Here is a 15,105-nt window from a genome sequence, read left to right on the forward strand (position 1 = left end):
TTCCCCCCATTTGCCGAGGTGCAGTGGCATCTGACCTGACCCTGAATCCCAGGCCTGCTTCCACGCGCCGGCAGCAGCACCAGGTTCCATGTGAACGTGTGAACGGGGCTCCCATTGGGCAGCCGCCCCCCCCCCCCTTTACCTCTTCCATTGCACAAACACTGCCATTACACGTGTGTGTATGCCTATTGCATCAATACCCTTCATTGCAGTCTTGCATGCAGGGCTGGATTAACACATAGGCCAAGTAGGCACCGTCCCATGGGCCCCCACGCCTTTAGATGCCCCAGGCTGCCTCACCCCCCATTCCCCCCCCCCGCTTGCTGCCCTCCCAGCCTCCATGCATTAGGACTGGAGATAATTTGCGAGAGGAGACCCCAAGATTTCAGTTGCCTATGGGCCTCTACGGGTTTAATCCTGCCCCCGGCTAAACAAGCCCTCTCTCCCCAGCTTGGAGTCCAAGGCCCACGTCTTCCAGAAGTGGCGAGGACTTAATTATGATTCTTCTGCCCTCTTCATCTAGGCCCTTACAGCAGACCATGGCTTCAACATCAGGCGCTGGAGGTGGCAAAGGTCACCAGCCCCAGGAACCACCAAAAAAGAAGCCCAAACGTTTGGTTGTGTTCAATCCTGAATGGAAAAACACCTACCCCTGGCTAAAAGAGACAAAGGACAAGAACAAAGCATTCTGCACGATGTGTTCTAAGGAGATAGGAATTGGTCACGGTGGAGTGAATGATGTGAAAGCTCATAAGGACACCGACTCTCACAGGAGTGCGGCAAGCCAAGCTGGAACTTCAAAATCCATCACAACTTTTTTCGCCTACCAAAAAGACACCGCTGCTCAGGCCAGAATTTCGGCTGCTGAACTAGCCTTGGCATACCACAATAACAGGCATGCGTTATCATACCGGTCTCTTGATTGTGGTGTCAAATTGTGCAAAGCCGCATTTTCCGATTCCGAGACTGTGACCAAGATGACCCTTGGGAAAACAAAGGGTGCAGCTTTGATAAGCGATGTCTTGGCACCTTACTCTGTAGAACTGATTCTGTTAGATCTTGACACAGCACATTGTTTCTACAGCGTTTCCAGCGACGCATCAAATCATGGCAACAGGAAAATGTTCCCCCTATGCCTTAAATACTTCACTTTGAAGGACGGCATTTCAAATCGTCTTCTTGATTTCTATGAAGATGCCAATGAAACGGCTGAGAATGTCACACGAAGGATTTTGGATGTCTTGGCAAAATACCAGCTGGACTTAGCTCGTCTGTCTGCATACTCAGCAGACAGCGCGAATGTAAACTTTGGAAAATACCATTCTGTGTACACACTTCTGAGTAGAGGCCGTGAAGACATCGTGCCCGCCAGGTGCCCTGCACACATTGTGCACAATGCTGCCAAAAAAGGATGTGATATGCTCACCTGCGACATCGAGTCTCTCATACTGAAGGCTTTTGGTCATTTTTCTGTTTCTGCCAAACGCTCAGAGGAACTTCAGGAGATGTTTGATTTTTTGGAGATGGAGGGTGATCACCTGCTTCGACATGTACGCACAAGATGGCTATCTTTCTTGCCTGCCATAAACAAGATGTTGAAGTGTTGGCCAGCCGTTAAAGCATACTTTCAAAAGCTGGGAGAAGATCACTGTCCTACTCTGATATGGCGCCACATTGACGATGAGTCTGGAGAAAAGGACTACAGTACATCGCAAACTTACATGATGTTTCTCCAGACCACTCTGACGCCTATTGAGGAGACTGTACTGATTCTGGAGCGGGATGCACTGACAGCACCTGAATTGTTTGAGACCATGCTCAGGTTGCTAAACAGCCTTAAGCAACGCGAAGCTGACTCCTTTTTTGGAACGGAGACAGATAAGGCGCTGCGCAAAATGCCACCTTCGAAGGCAAGGAAAGCGAAGCAGGACTTCCTCAAGTTCTTTGAAAGAACCACCACCTATCTGGAAGAAAAGTTTGATTTCTCTGAGAAAAATCACCTGTGTGCTTTGACACCATTTTCTCTTAAAAAAAGTGTGACTTATGACCACCTGCGGTGTGCTGCTGAGCAGCTGAAAATGGAGAAAATAATAAACCTGGATCACCTATACAGTGAATACACTGATGCCAAGAGCCTGCTGGATGAGCAAGTGGCCTGTGTTGACCCAGAAATCACTGTGGATAAAAAGTGGGTGGCCATATTCTCTGAGATGGGAACTCGGTCTCAGAAGTGCGAAAACCTCTTGCTTCTTGTAAGCAAGATCCTGAGTATCCCATGCTCAAACGCTTTTGTGGAGAGGGTATTCAGCCTCATGTCAGCTCACTGGACGGACACCAGGAATCGTTGTAGCATAGACCTGGTGAAAGCAGAGCTGCAAGTCAGATTGAATTTTAATATGGATTGTGATCAATTTTATCACTTTATTAAGGAGAAGAAAGATATCCTCAAGGCTTCAGGGAAATCAGAGAAGTATAAATTCAGTAAAAAAGCGAAAGACTGAAACCTGTGTCACTCCTTCCACACCACAGCCCTTCGTCCAGCGTGGGAGTCGGGATGGCCCACACCTGCGGGCCCACCGCCTGGGCCCACAGCACGCAAGTCCCATCCTACCAGCCGTGTTCTTTGTCCAGGGAGAAGTCGAGGTCCAAGAAGCTCCACTGTGCGGGCGTATGTTAATGTAAGACCAGAATTTAATAGTAATTATAAAAGGAATACAAAACAAAACTGGGGATTAGGGCTAATGGCGATACCCCCAAAAAAAAAAACGACACTAGGCAGCCACCTCCTGGGTGTGTTGGAAGAGCTGCCAAGATGCAAAGTAATTTTAAACTGCTGACAGTGTGTTTCTTTTTTTTCCAGATAAGCTCCATTCAGGAAACTAACAACCACAGACAACAGTAGATCACTTCCATCACACAACAGAAGGTAAGGAACAAATTGGCTGTGACTTGACAGCTCGTTCCATCACTTTAATAATATGAAGAGAACTTGGTTTCCTTTCTCTTTTGCAATTTTTAGTATTTTGGTGACACCTTTTTCTTTTTGTGTGCTGCTTGGGGAGGACCTGCTTTTCTAGACCTGTATCCGCCTGCCTTCAGGCTGGGCTACGGGGCACAGACTGGCAGTGGTGGTTTTAGTTCTGATCTCAGTTTGATTGTACATAAGGGTTGCTTTGTTGCTTTTACTAGGCTGATCAAGACCCTTTGATATTGTGGACAGTCTTGTTGAAATGTTTGTGAGCACAAGAAGGTATCAAGGATAGTGGATTGTTTTCCTGTGAATCTGACTCAAGAGGGATTGCTGTTGGAGCCTTTTTTTCTTTAGCAGGGAACATCGTGAAGTTTCTCTTCTTTTTTAAAGTTGTATATTTTGGGGGTGGTAATATTTGGGGGAAATGACATCACAGGAAGTGCTGTCAAAGGAAGTGATGTCACTTCCTGCTTCTGGCAGGTGGCGGGGGGGGAAATGATGTCACAGGAAGTGATGTCACTTCCTGCTTCCGGCAGGTGGCGCGGGGGAAATGATGTCACAGGAAGTGACGTCACTTCCTGCTTCCGGCAGGTGGCGCGGGGGAAATGATGTCACAGGAAGTGATGTCACTTCCTGCTTCCGGCAGGTGGCGCAGGGGAAATGATGTCACAGGAAGTGACGTCACTTCCTGCTTCCGGCAGGTGGCGCGGGGGAAATGATGTCACAGGAAGTGATGTCACTTCCTGCTTCCGGCAGGTGGCATGATGTCACCGGAAGTGACGTCACCGGAAGTGACGTCACTTCCTGTTTCCGGCGGCGCGCGCACGCGCGCTTCGCGCGCGCGCACCCCTACCTCCCCCCCCCCAAAGTGTCCCTGGCTGGCCTTCAGACATTATGGCCACCCTAGTCAGGGGTGTCAAATGATTATCCTGCGGGCCAGAACCAGCCCACCCAGGGTTTTAATCAGGCTTGTGGGGCTCTTTTCTCCCTCCGCCTCCCCCCCTCCTGTCCTCCCCCTTTGAAGTTCTGAGGCTGACCAAGATCCCTGCTCTTTCACTTTCCTGCTCTTTCTGCCTTGTCTTTGCTGGCTACAACAGGATGCAAAGCTGCAAGGAAAACGTGGAATGGCTTTTCTATTAAGATCTCTGTGCCCAGATAGATAGGGTCCAGAGACCGTAATGGAAAATGCATTCCATGTTTTCCTTGCAACTTTGTATGTGCTGCAATGTGTTTCAATGAACTGGAGATCAGTTTTACTTTCAGCGTTCCTATAGCCAGCTGAAGCTCAGCCTTCGTGGAGTTTTGTCCTTCCAAAAAAGAGTTGACGCTTTGAGCCAGCTTGTCTCTGCTGAACAGACCCGACCTAGTGAGTATTCTAACCTGGGAACCCACAAAGGGGGATTACACTGGTCAGCCATTGCCAATCTAAGTAGACTCAGGGGGAGGGGGGCGGGAAGCTTGCAGTACCTTTCATTGTTTTCCCAGGCTCAGAGCATTTTATATTTTTAGTTTCTAATGTGATCCTTGTGCTTTTTCTTGATGTTTTACTTTTTAAAGTACATTGCCAAATCCCACTAAACCCCCACCCATCCATTTTAAACAAAATACTGCAAAATAAAATAAGCGTGTTTGTATTTTAAGTTAAAAAATAATATCTGCAGTTGTGTTTGTCTGTGTCCTTTATAAAGTTTATGTCTCTGCAGGGCCAGATTAAACCCTGTAGAGGCCCCTGAACAGTCAAAATCTTGGGGGGCCCCATGCAAATTATCTCAGAGTCTGAGCCCCCGCCCCACTGCTTGTGGCCCCTGCTGCAGCCTGCAGGCATCTTCTCAAAAGCCCCTTTGACCATGCTGTGAGGCAGAGAGAGGCAAACATGTCAATGATGCCATCAGCCACACCAGGCAAGTCCGGCAAAGAGCGGCTCAGTTGCTGGCTGCATGTGCAGTCTGAAAGGGCTGCAAGCAAGGGGAAACTGGGGGGACAAGCCAGCCTGGGGCCCCTAAAGGCATGGGGGTCCATAGGCCAGTGCCTACTTGGCCTAATTGTTAATCCGGCCCTGTGTCTCCGCTACCTCACATTACATTTTATGACACACATGGCCCAGCCTCACAAAGTCTCATTTGTGTCAGATCCAGCCCTCCGAACAGACACTCTTGACTTGTCATTCTTGGTGCAAAAAAAGGGAGATATCAAGTTGCACCAAGGCTACTACTGGCCTGGAACGTAGCTGTAATGGAAACTCTCCCTTTGAAAAAAATAGGAACCAATTGTAATTCGTATCTGACTCCAGTAGCAATTCGAATACATAGATTCTTACCTCAGGGAAATAGCAGAAGAAACATTTAAGAGTTCTCACATTAACAAAACTGGACACTGATGCTAAGTGGTACATTATGCATTGAATCAATAAAAGCTGAACTGGATAATGTCACCTGGCAGTCAAAAGGCATATAACTCCCATAAGCAGAGTCCTAACATGAGGAAGCAAGTTAACAGTCCAATAAGGCAATCAGATACAGTACCAAATCAAGGCTAATTAGTTTCTTTATCCAAGCGATTAGAAGTCAGCCACATTTGAAAGGACATACATAGTCTTCATTATCAAGTCTCTTCATATTTTCATAGAACTTTAAGCAATCCAGAAACCAAAATTCGATAAAGTTCAGACTGCTGATTAGCCACCACAGCTAAAATGGACTAGGAGCTTCTAGCTTAACTCTCTCCAAGATGATCATGTGACATCAATTTCTTTTGAGGCAGCAACTTCTACCATAAAATTAGATTTTATAGTGGCCCCAAAAGATATGAACTCAATGTATTTCCTGAAGTTCTACAGTCATGACTTGCTGGATGCAGTTCAAACAGTCTTAACATGGAGACTGGTGTGCCAAAAAAGCACCTCTTTTAATCACACCTGGCTCATATGTCCAGCTTCATAAACTTTATTTAATCTAGCTACTCATGTTGCCTTCATAATGATAGCCATTGGATAGTTTCTAGTTTGAAGGAAGCTAAGTTACTACCTCTGTCCAAGACATATACTATTTCCATGCCAGCTGTGTATTTAAAAGAGAAGAGACATCCAAGAAGGTATACTGACTTCCAGAGCTCATGAGCCAAGAGAAAACTTGCTCTTCTCACACACATACATTTATTAGAAAAATAAATGGATGCCTTTGCAAATTAGAAACTGAAACTAAACTGGAATGACTGTTAACACCATAGGATCCCACAATCTAAGCTACAGCTACGTTTTGTAACTAGTGTTTATCCAAACTGCAGTTATATCTCATTTTGGATGCCTGTTTCAGCCAAGAAATCAATGTGAAAAAAGGAAGGACAAACAAACTGTGTTGAGGCCAGGAAACTCAGCAAGGCCAGGGACGGGAGATCAAAAATGCTTGAACCACTGTCTAGTTTTGTTTGGAGAACTGCGCCAGCACAAATAACTGTCCAAAGATATGGAAGGAAACCAAGCAGTTTCCACAAGGAGGTGGAATAATGCAAGAGGAAGCTGAATGGCTCCTAGCAAGACCAAGAGTGTGCAGATCAGAAAAATGAAAAATACAAGATAAGCAAGAAGAGCATGGCAAACCTACAAGGTGTGAACTAGAAGCAATCAGCAACTCCTAGATAACAAGCAAAGCAATTAGGCAGCCAGAATATTTATTAGATCACTTCCTGTTAAACCTTATTATAGCTTCAGAAGACCTGTGGGAAAAGCATGATGAGTTAGCAATTAGGAAAGGAGTAGAATGGCCTCCTGGCACCAACATTACTGATCTGGTTACTGTGGCTATCCCAGATCATATCACTTCTAGACCAGGCAAGACTTTTATAGCCTCTTGCTATAAAGATTTGATACATTAGAAAAGGGGGGGGGGGGCAGAAGGCAGTCTGTAGTTAGCAAGTAGACCACTAACATGATTCTAGCAGACTCCCTAGCACCCGCCAGTTGCCTGGATTCCTGCAAAAAGAAGCACAAGCAGTTTGTATGTTTCCTCTAGAGGCTAATACTGTCATTGGCATGGGCAGCTCTCTGCTCATGCACAGCTTTCAGTTTCACTAAGGAACAAGATACTTGCTTGGCTGGACAGAGGGAGCACAAAAATGGCACCCACACCAACCTGATGGCAACAAGAACATGTATTCTGGCCCTATGGTGAGTTTTTAGAAGGCTGGAAAACAGCTACTAGCTGCAATTTAAGAGATTAAAATGTTTTTGCAAGCATTATTCATGAGCATGGTAATGAAGTTGGTCCTACAAAAGGTTTTCCTGTCCATACCTTCTCTGAGGCAACGTTATTGCAGTTTTTAAAATTCTTACTGGTATCCATATTTGGCAGTGAAGACCACTTAAAAATAAGTTTTTTCCTTGAGAACAATTCTTAAAACAGACATAAGAATCATTTTGATTAGTTTGAAGGTATCCGAAGACTGGAGTTTTGAACATGTGAAGCTGCTATATTGAATCAGACCATTTGTCAATCCAAGTCAGTATTGTCTAATCAGTTCTCTAGGGTCTTAGGCAGAGGTCCTTCACATCACCTACTATCTGACCGTTTAAACGGGAGGTGGTGGGGATTGAGCCCAGGGCCTTATACGTGCCAAGCAGATACTCTACCACTGAGCCACAGCCCCTTTCCTCCTTGTCTAATTTTTAGATGTGATTATAATTTGTAAGACTACAGAGGTGCTACCCCTAAAAGTTAACAGAGGAAAACTGAAGACACCATCATGCTTGAAAACTGGCCTGTAAGTAGTGGGTTATGTGCTACAACAGGATCACGCCATAGCTAAGGTATCACACCAACAGCTCCCCTACCACCACCCCATTTTTCTTCTTGTTCAAGATAACGAGAAAGGTAGGAAGAAAAAAAATCAACACATATGGTGAAGAATTTAAAACTGTCTCAGGTTGGCATTTGGGTTACCGATGGGTCCTGAGCTTGAAAAAGATTTAAAATTATTGCACTATAAAGTGCTGTTAGAAAACAAACAATGGATGTTTCTTTAAATTCTTATTTTGGATAAGCAAGATTCCAAACAGATCAAAAACACTACTCCTTTATTAACCTATTATACACACTAATTAGCCAGTCTTGTTCTTTTCATCCTTGTTCTTTTCATAGCACAAATGAAGATGAACAAGTTTACCAGAATTCAAGCTACCAGTGCTACTAAAGTAAGTATCACTAGGTTGGCTTAAATCCAGGAACACCAGTTTAACTGGTCTGGGATTCAGCTGAGCTCCAAACATTCTTATATTTGATTGCTCAGAATAGGGGTGAAGAATGCACTTCTATTTGTTCTGTTAAAATTTTATCATCTTGGCCAAAAGTAAGAAAAGAAATTACTCAGAGCTAAATGGATCACTTGTTCAACAAAGCAGGACAGATAAAAGGGATTCCATTTGTTGTGTATGGCAATAAGCATCCCAGATTACTACAACTTTAGAGGTTTATTTCCATTTAATAGTTATTCTAAAGGAAAAGGCAATGTTTTTTTTAAAAAGAGCCTCCCTAACAAATATTCACAACATTAGAGATTTTGAAAAATGCAATAAAATTTTATCAGAGTAAGTTCCAAAAGCAAAACATTTTACTAAATCATTAACATACTTTAACAAGTAAACAATGCTGCAAACACTCTCTAATCTTCTGCAAACAATGCAAGTTGGTGACTGAGATGCTGAAGCATGCATGTATCCCCATGGTTCTAGAGAAGCTGTAACAATTACACTGTTATTCAGTACACTGAATGCATTTCTTCTGCAGAATAGACATACACATACTTCCTTAGGTTTAATTCCTTTCTCGTACAGCCCCTGCAATGTTCATTCAGCAGCAACAAGCTTATTGTGGCTACTGAATACTCCCTCTTTGGGAGGGGAAAAAAAAGAATAATCTGAAAAACAATGGCTGGTTTTCCAGGCTGCTGAAATACACAAGGATGGCATTGTTGGTTTTCATGTTTGTGATGCAGCCTCTGTAAAGTCAGTAAAACTCATGGAACATTTTTTGTTTGTTTGAAACAACAAGAATTATACTCCAAATAGCTGTGTCACCAGGCTTGTTTTTTGACATTCATTCTTATACTTTTTTTTAGTACCTCACAGAGATCTGCCACTAACATCTGAATTCTGATATTAAAATGTTGGAAGGCCAGTGAAAAATTATTACTGGCAATTAATTACAGCAAGCTTAGAATTCACCTTGTTTCTGACACTTCCCATAACAAAAAAGAGATGACCTAACAATCACTGTACAGCCATCACAAACAATATTATCCAGACATCTGATGTGGCTTCTTACAACTGTCATATGGCCCCCCCCCCACAATGTTTTAACCATTATGATCTTATATACGAACTAAAGAACACAGAGAGCAGAAGGTCCTGGTTCAGACATTATGCTACCAATCGCCAAATCATGAACCTGTGATTGTCAGCACAGAGGCACATTCTCTGGATTAGATGCACCCTTTTCTCCTTCCTTAGTGCTAGCATGTCTCCACCCCTCTCCTTTTCTGGACAGTGATAATAGCATATAATCACAGTTGCACATAAGACAGTCAGGACACATCTGATCACCAAATCATAATCCTATGATTTTCAGAGTATCATGAACTAGGCCTATGTTTCTTAAATGGTTTGACAAGCACAAGAGAAGTTTCAGTGCTATCACCAGAGCTAAGGGAGAGGAAACAGTCAAGTTTAGCTTCACCTCAACTTTTGAATGTTTTAGGCCTACCAGGTGCCCAAATTAATGCAAGGATACAAGAAAATATGACTTCTGAAAACCCAGTTTTAATCCTTGCCAGATTTGCCCAGCCAGTAGCCTGGCATAGGCACAACTGTTCTTCTGTAAATGAAACACAAAATTCCTGTTTTTACCCTGTTACAAAGAAAAAAGTGGGTTATATTGGTACAGTGCTCCTCCAGGCCTGCCCATTGCCACCCTCTACCACTTCAGGTACCATCTCATATTTTTTCTTCCTATCTCAGCTGCCTCTCATGGCTAAGAGATGGTATGAGGGGGGAAATCTAATCTCCCATTCCCTTATCCCCCCCAAATGGGTCTGAACTGTATTTCTGGTATTGAATAGTCCTGGCACAAACTTACCCTGAGAAATTCAACCACAAGAGTGCATGGCCAATGATACAGCAACCCATTTCCGCCCCACTACTTGTATCAGAATAGCACTGATGCAATATTAACCAGGTGATTTCAATACCTTATCCTGGAAGTACTAATCATAGATATAAAGAGACCCAACAATGGCCTCTGATTTAATAAGCTAGGGAACTGAAATCATAATACTGCAAAAGTTTTCTCTATAGCTTTTCAAGTATCACAAAAACAGTTGAACTTTTTAAATTTAGTAGCTTTTAAAATCTTTTCATTTTCATCTGGGTGGTGTGAAGTATATAAATGTTAGCATTTTTATTTTTCATGTCTACCAGTAAATTTATTTAGAGAAAAACTAATAAGTAGCCTCTATTTGCATTCATTCAGACAAAACAACAAAACCACATATTACTAGTAGTTTCCCCCCCAAAAATAGTACTTACTACCTAAATTCTTACATGACCCAGTGATTATTCTTCCTATTTTACTGTACATGGTGGACAAAAGGACTCAAACTCAAATCTTCAAGACCAGCGCTAATACAATGGACCATATACTTTTGGGGGGGAAATAAAAGAAAATGAAAAATCTGCTCACCAATGAAGCAACATTAAAGCATATCACTTTGTCTAAAAGTGATTCTAAAGGATTCACTTCAGGAACATATTTCTAGGCTTCAAGACTGTGCAGGAAAGCCTGAAAGCATGTAAGCACAGCATCTATCAATGGATCATAAACCCAAAAATAGAGATTATTGGGCTACTTGTGTCCAAGGGGAATTTTTCCACATTTCCAGTAGCAGACCATTCCTCCTACTGTGTCATCAAATGCTATTTCTCTGTCAACCTGAAATCAGGAAATGCATTGAGTAAAGAAATACAAATGTATGTAATTTCTTTGTTGTAATGAACATTGGTACTATGGTTTCATAAATTAAGTTGTTCTCTTTTAACACACAACCACCATGTTGTGGTTATATTACTCCCAATATGTATCTGTAGGATAAGGCAAGGATTGCCATAGGATAGGTACTTCTCAACAATCATCTATGCCTTATATCCCAAATAAATATTGGTGGTTATCATATATCCAAACTTGAAGGATATAAAAAGATGAGCCTAAATTCTGGGCCAAGAATTGTGATCAAGAGAAAAGGCTTAAAATTGATTTTAAGGTGTTTGTGTGTGTGTGTGTGTTTTCACAAAAATACCATCAATTGCTAAAAGCTATTGGTACATTTTAATTCAGAAACTAGAAAGGGCCTCCCATTTGGGATTATGAAGTACTTTGTTCAAGACAGAGCATTACAAAGGCTTCCAATTGTAGATGGTGTGGAATGTTAAGCCAATTCACTTTTGCAATTTGCTGATTTTCTTTAATCTTTCATTTTTTAAATTAACACAGTTTCTGTCTCCCCCTCTTTTTTGGGCAATGACATTTCAAGCGGATCTTATCCATAGGTCTTTCCATCAGCGTATTGCTGGAACAGCATGCCTTAGTTTCTTGAAAGGCAGCCTATTTATTAGCTTTGTGGCAGCTACCCGAAGGCTCTGATCAATGGTGGAGAGAAGGTACTAGCTCTACTGATGCAGCAATCTGCAATGTTTAATATATTTCATATTTATGCCTGCATATATTATACTAATGCTAGCTTTTTCTTTCCCATAAATCCTTGGAGAACACCTTTGAAACAGGAAGAACTGAAAAGCACAAGGGGATTATGGCTTTGTGGAGCCAGCAGATATCTATCTCCAAGGAAGCTTTTCATCCTTCTAAACAGTGGAGGCATGGGCCTTCCAGGCTTCAGTCAGTTCAAGGAATTGTGTGTCTCCGAATATGTGCCAGACAATCAACAGTAACAGAGTGCAAGACAGTACAAAATTCAGCGGCCCTAGTCATGCCCACTGGCCTTGCTTCCCGCTTTCTACAAAATAACATCTCTTTCTAGGAGAACTGAACCAACCAGCAGCCATCCAAACCTCAGTTTCAGCCAAGAATCTCTGGGATACCCAGAGTAATTCAAGAGCAGCAGCAGGAGGTTCTTTGGCACAGCTTTTGCTCCCAGGCTCAAATGCCAGCACAGAGAGAAAGCAACAGATGCCCTCTTTTGAAGAAACTCTTAGTTCTGCGTATGTTATCTGAAAAGAAGACTAAAATGCGTAACAACGGCTGCTAATTTCTGATCACCTCCTTTCCAAACCACCAACGAAAGTTATTTCAGAAAGCATATGATAATGACCTAGGAAACCATACTCAAAATGTTATACTGATGTAACATAATGACAGTCTCAAAAGGCATATAGATGTAACCTAGACAATTAGAGAGAGAGAACTCTTAGCTGAATTTAATGCATGTATCAGATTATTTGCAGTAGTTCCATGCTAAATAGTACCTTGTTATTGGTTTTTAAACTTTTCTTCACTTTCTTCACCAATACAGTAGGCATTACACAGTTCATTTGTTATCCTCACAGCAGCCCTCAATGTAAGAGGGGTCAGCTTGAGAATGTGTGACTGGCCCAAGGTTGCCCAGCAAGCTTCCACTGGCAGAGTAGGAATTCAGACCCTAGCCTGACATTCTACCCACATCACACTGGCTTGAGCTGTGAAGTCTCCTTTTTAATATTCCAAGTTTTTGCATGGCAATTTTTGGTACTTCAAGTTAGTATCTTAGGGCTTGATTCTTCACAGTTCTCATTAATGAGTAAGAACAGCAATATTTTTTATTTGGGAATTTTCATTAGCAATATATTTCTTATATTTTATGTGTTGCTTACTATTGTTAGCAAGCCCTTGAATTTGCAACTAAATTTTAATTGGCCTATCCCAACCATGAGTTCACCAGACTGGACACTCCAGATCACACCACCAGTCATGTTCAGTTCTCATCTGGGGTACCATTTTGCACTTCAACAATTAAAATGCCTAAACATCCTATCAAGGTGAGACAAAGACTGTTGTTGCAATAGTGACACTATTTCCAGTGAAGCCTCTCACAAGTTAGTATAACAGAAGCTTGTGTGCAAAGCAACATGTTAGAAAGTGCCATAAGTAACACCCAGCCATACAGTAACTGGACATTGGCTTATATGTCATTGTGAGGTACACTAGTACTCTGTATTAAGTTGGATTCCGTAAATATCAGATAGAAGTACACCAGACAATCAAACAGTTCCATTTTGAGAACACAAGTACAAAAGAAATGTTATAGTTTATCTATTTGTTTTTAAGAGGAAGGAAAGCTGTTTAATCTCCCTGTTCCCTTATGGATAAGAGTTTCTTCCCTTTTACATCAGATCTAAAAACATCCATGATCTGAAGGTATAACGTTTAATAGAACATTCCTGGCTATATTCCATCACCTGTCTGCATGGCCTCTTTGCCACCTCTATCTAATCTTCAGTACTGGGGGTACACAGCCTCCACTGGCATTAAAAAATTGAGCTTACTGGAGAAGAACAAAGCAACACTCTTGAGCACAAGACAGCATTAGGAAGAGCCCCCTTTGATATTCTGCATAAATCATTCCAGGTTAAGCTGCCATCCAAGGGATGTTGAGAGGATCAGTTAATGAGTGTGAAAGCACTTTGAAGATGAAAAGCAATCTAAGCACCAAGTATTATTCCAAATTGATATTTATTTATGCTGCATTTTCGTATTTTAAGAAATGCCTTGGCAAGCTAAAGGGCTCTTTTTATCAGACCCTCTCCAGAGCAATTGGTAGAGATAGAATTCGTTAAAAACACAAACAAAATGTATATATTATTGGTTGGTGGATGGGAAGGGATATTTTAATGGGAATACAACCATCACTTCGGCAGCTTTTTAAGCAGTGGGGGAAGGAATGGAATATGGTAAGTGCCAACCTCAGGCTGCACAATTTTCCAGGACCTCCCCTCAAACCTCCCCCCCCGTCCCAATCAGCACATGGGTCCCCCCCCCAACAATATACTATGGAAGACAAAAGTTTTGCCTGTCCTCAGAAATGGGGGGGGGGGGGAAGCAGAGAAAGGAAACCTCTTCAGTAACTGTAGCTTCTAAGGCTTCCCTCCTCCATGAGAATCCCCCCCTCTTCCCCCACCTCCTCAATTCCAGCCTAGGACCTCGACCAAGAGTAAAGAGGGGAAGGCATCCGAAACCACGAAGAAAGGCGGAGGGGAGTAGAGAGAGAGAGGCTTCTGCTCCTGTAGGCCCTTCATCTCCCCTCCCCTTACTCTCGGTTTGCACTGAGCCTACACAGTTCGCCTTCCCCCATCCTTTGTCCACAGCCCCCTCCCCCCATGCCGGGCAGGTTAGCCGCGCTCGCCCCCGATTCCCGCCAGCCCCCGCCGCCCCCCCTCCGCACTGAGCGCAGCCCAAGTAGAAATCCGGGTATCGAGCTCCAGCGGGGCCTGCACACGCCTCCCCGCAGCCTCATTCATTAAGCCGGCGAGAGCAGCCCGCCGCGGCAGCAGCCCTCCGTACCTGTTGTCTGCAAGCTCCAGGGCGAGCCCAAGCGCAGCACCTGAGGAGCCGGAGAGGGCGGGTAAGGCAGCTGTCTGAGGCAGGCGGGCTCCGTGTGCCTATCCTCATCCGCCGGCCGCGGCTTCGCAGGCAGCTCTGGAAGAAGCGAGGAAGGCTCCCGAGCTCTACCCTGTGCCTGTCTCGCGGGCGATAGCGAGCGGGGAAGGGGGGGCTGCTGCTGCTGGATGCATTAGCAGCGTCTCCTCAAAGGCCACAAGACGCTCTGCGGGGCGCACCGAACAGGAGCTGGCGGTGCCGCCGCAGTTAACCCTTACTGGGCCGACCGACCGCCTGCTCCCTTCTCCCATCAGATTTGAACCGCCCCTTTCCTCCCTCTTTTGAATCTCCACCCACCCGGGCCAAGGTTGTTTTTCTTTTCCGTCTCTCTCTTCTAAAAAAATCAAGGCGGTGATGTGGAAGCCCTTTCTTCGGCTGTACGCTCGTTATGGGTCTACTCTAGAGAAAATGGTCAAACTCCGTCAGCAAGAATTTGCCCGAGAG

The 15,105-nt window shown here is 43.7% G+C and overlaps 1 protein-coding gene across 1 annotated transcript in view; it reads right to left on the reverse strand.

The window, feature by feature from the left end:
* Nucleotides 1–14,627, reverse strand: part of NDST1 (N-deacetylase and N-sulfotransferase 1) — a 109,417-nt gene extending 94,790 nt beyond the window's left edge. Inside the window, exon 1 of the mRNA XM_060240312.1 lies at nt 14,566–14,627. The gene's annotated coding sequence lies outside the window, so the exon portion shown is untranslated. The remainder of the gene's footprint in view (nt 1–14,565) is intronic.
* Nucleotides 14,628–15,105: the final 478 nt, after the last annotated feature.

This window comes from Heteronotia binoei, chromosome 5 (genome assembly GCF_032191835.1).
Source record: "Heteronotia binoei isolate CCM8104 ecotype False Entrance Well chromosome 5, APGP_CSIRO_Hbin_v1, whole genome shotgun sequence".
Classification (NCBI taxonomy): Eukaryota; Metazoa; Chordata; class Lepidosauria; order Squamata; family Gekkonidae; genus Heteronotia; species Heteronotia binoei.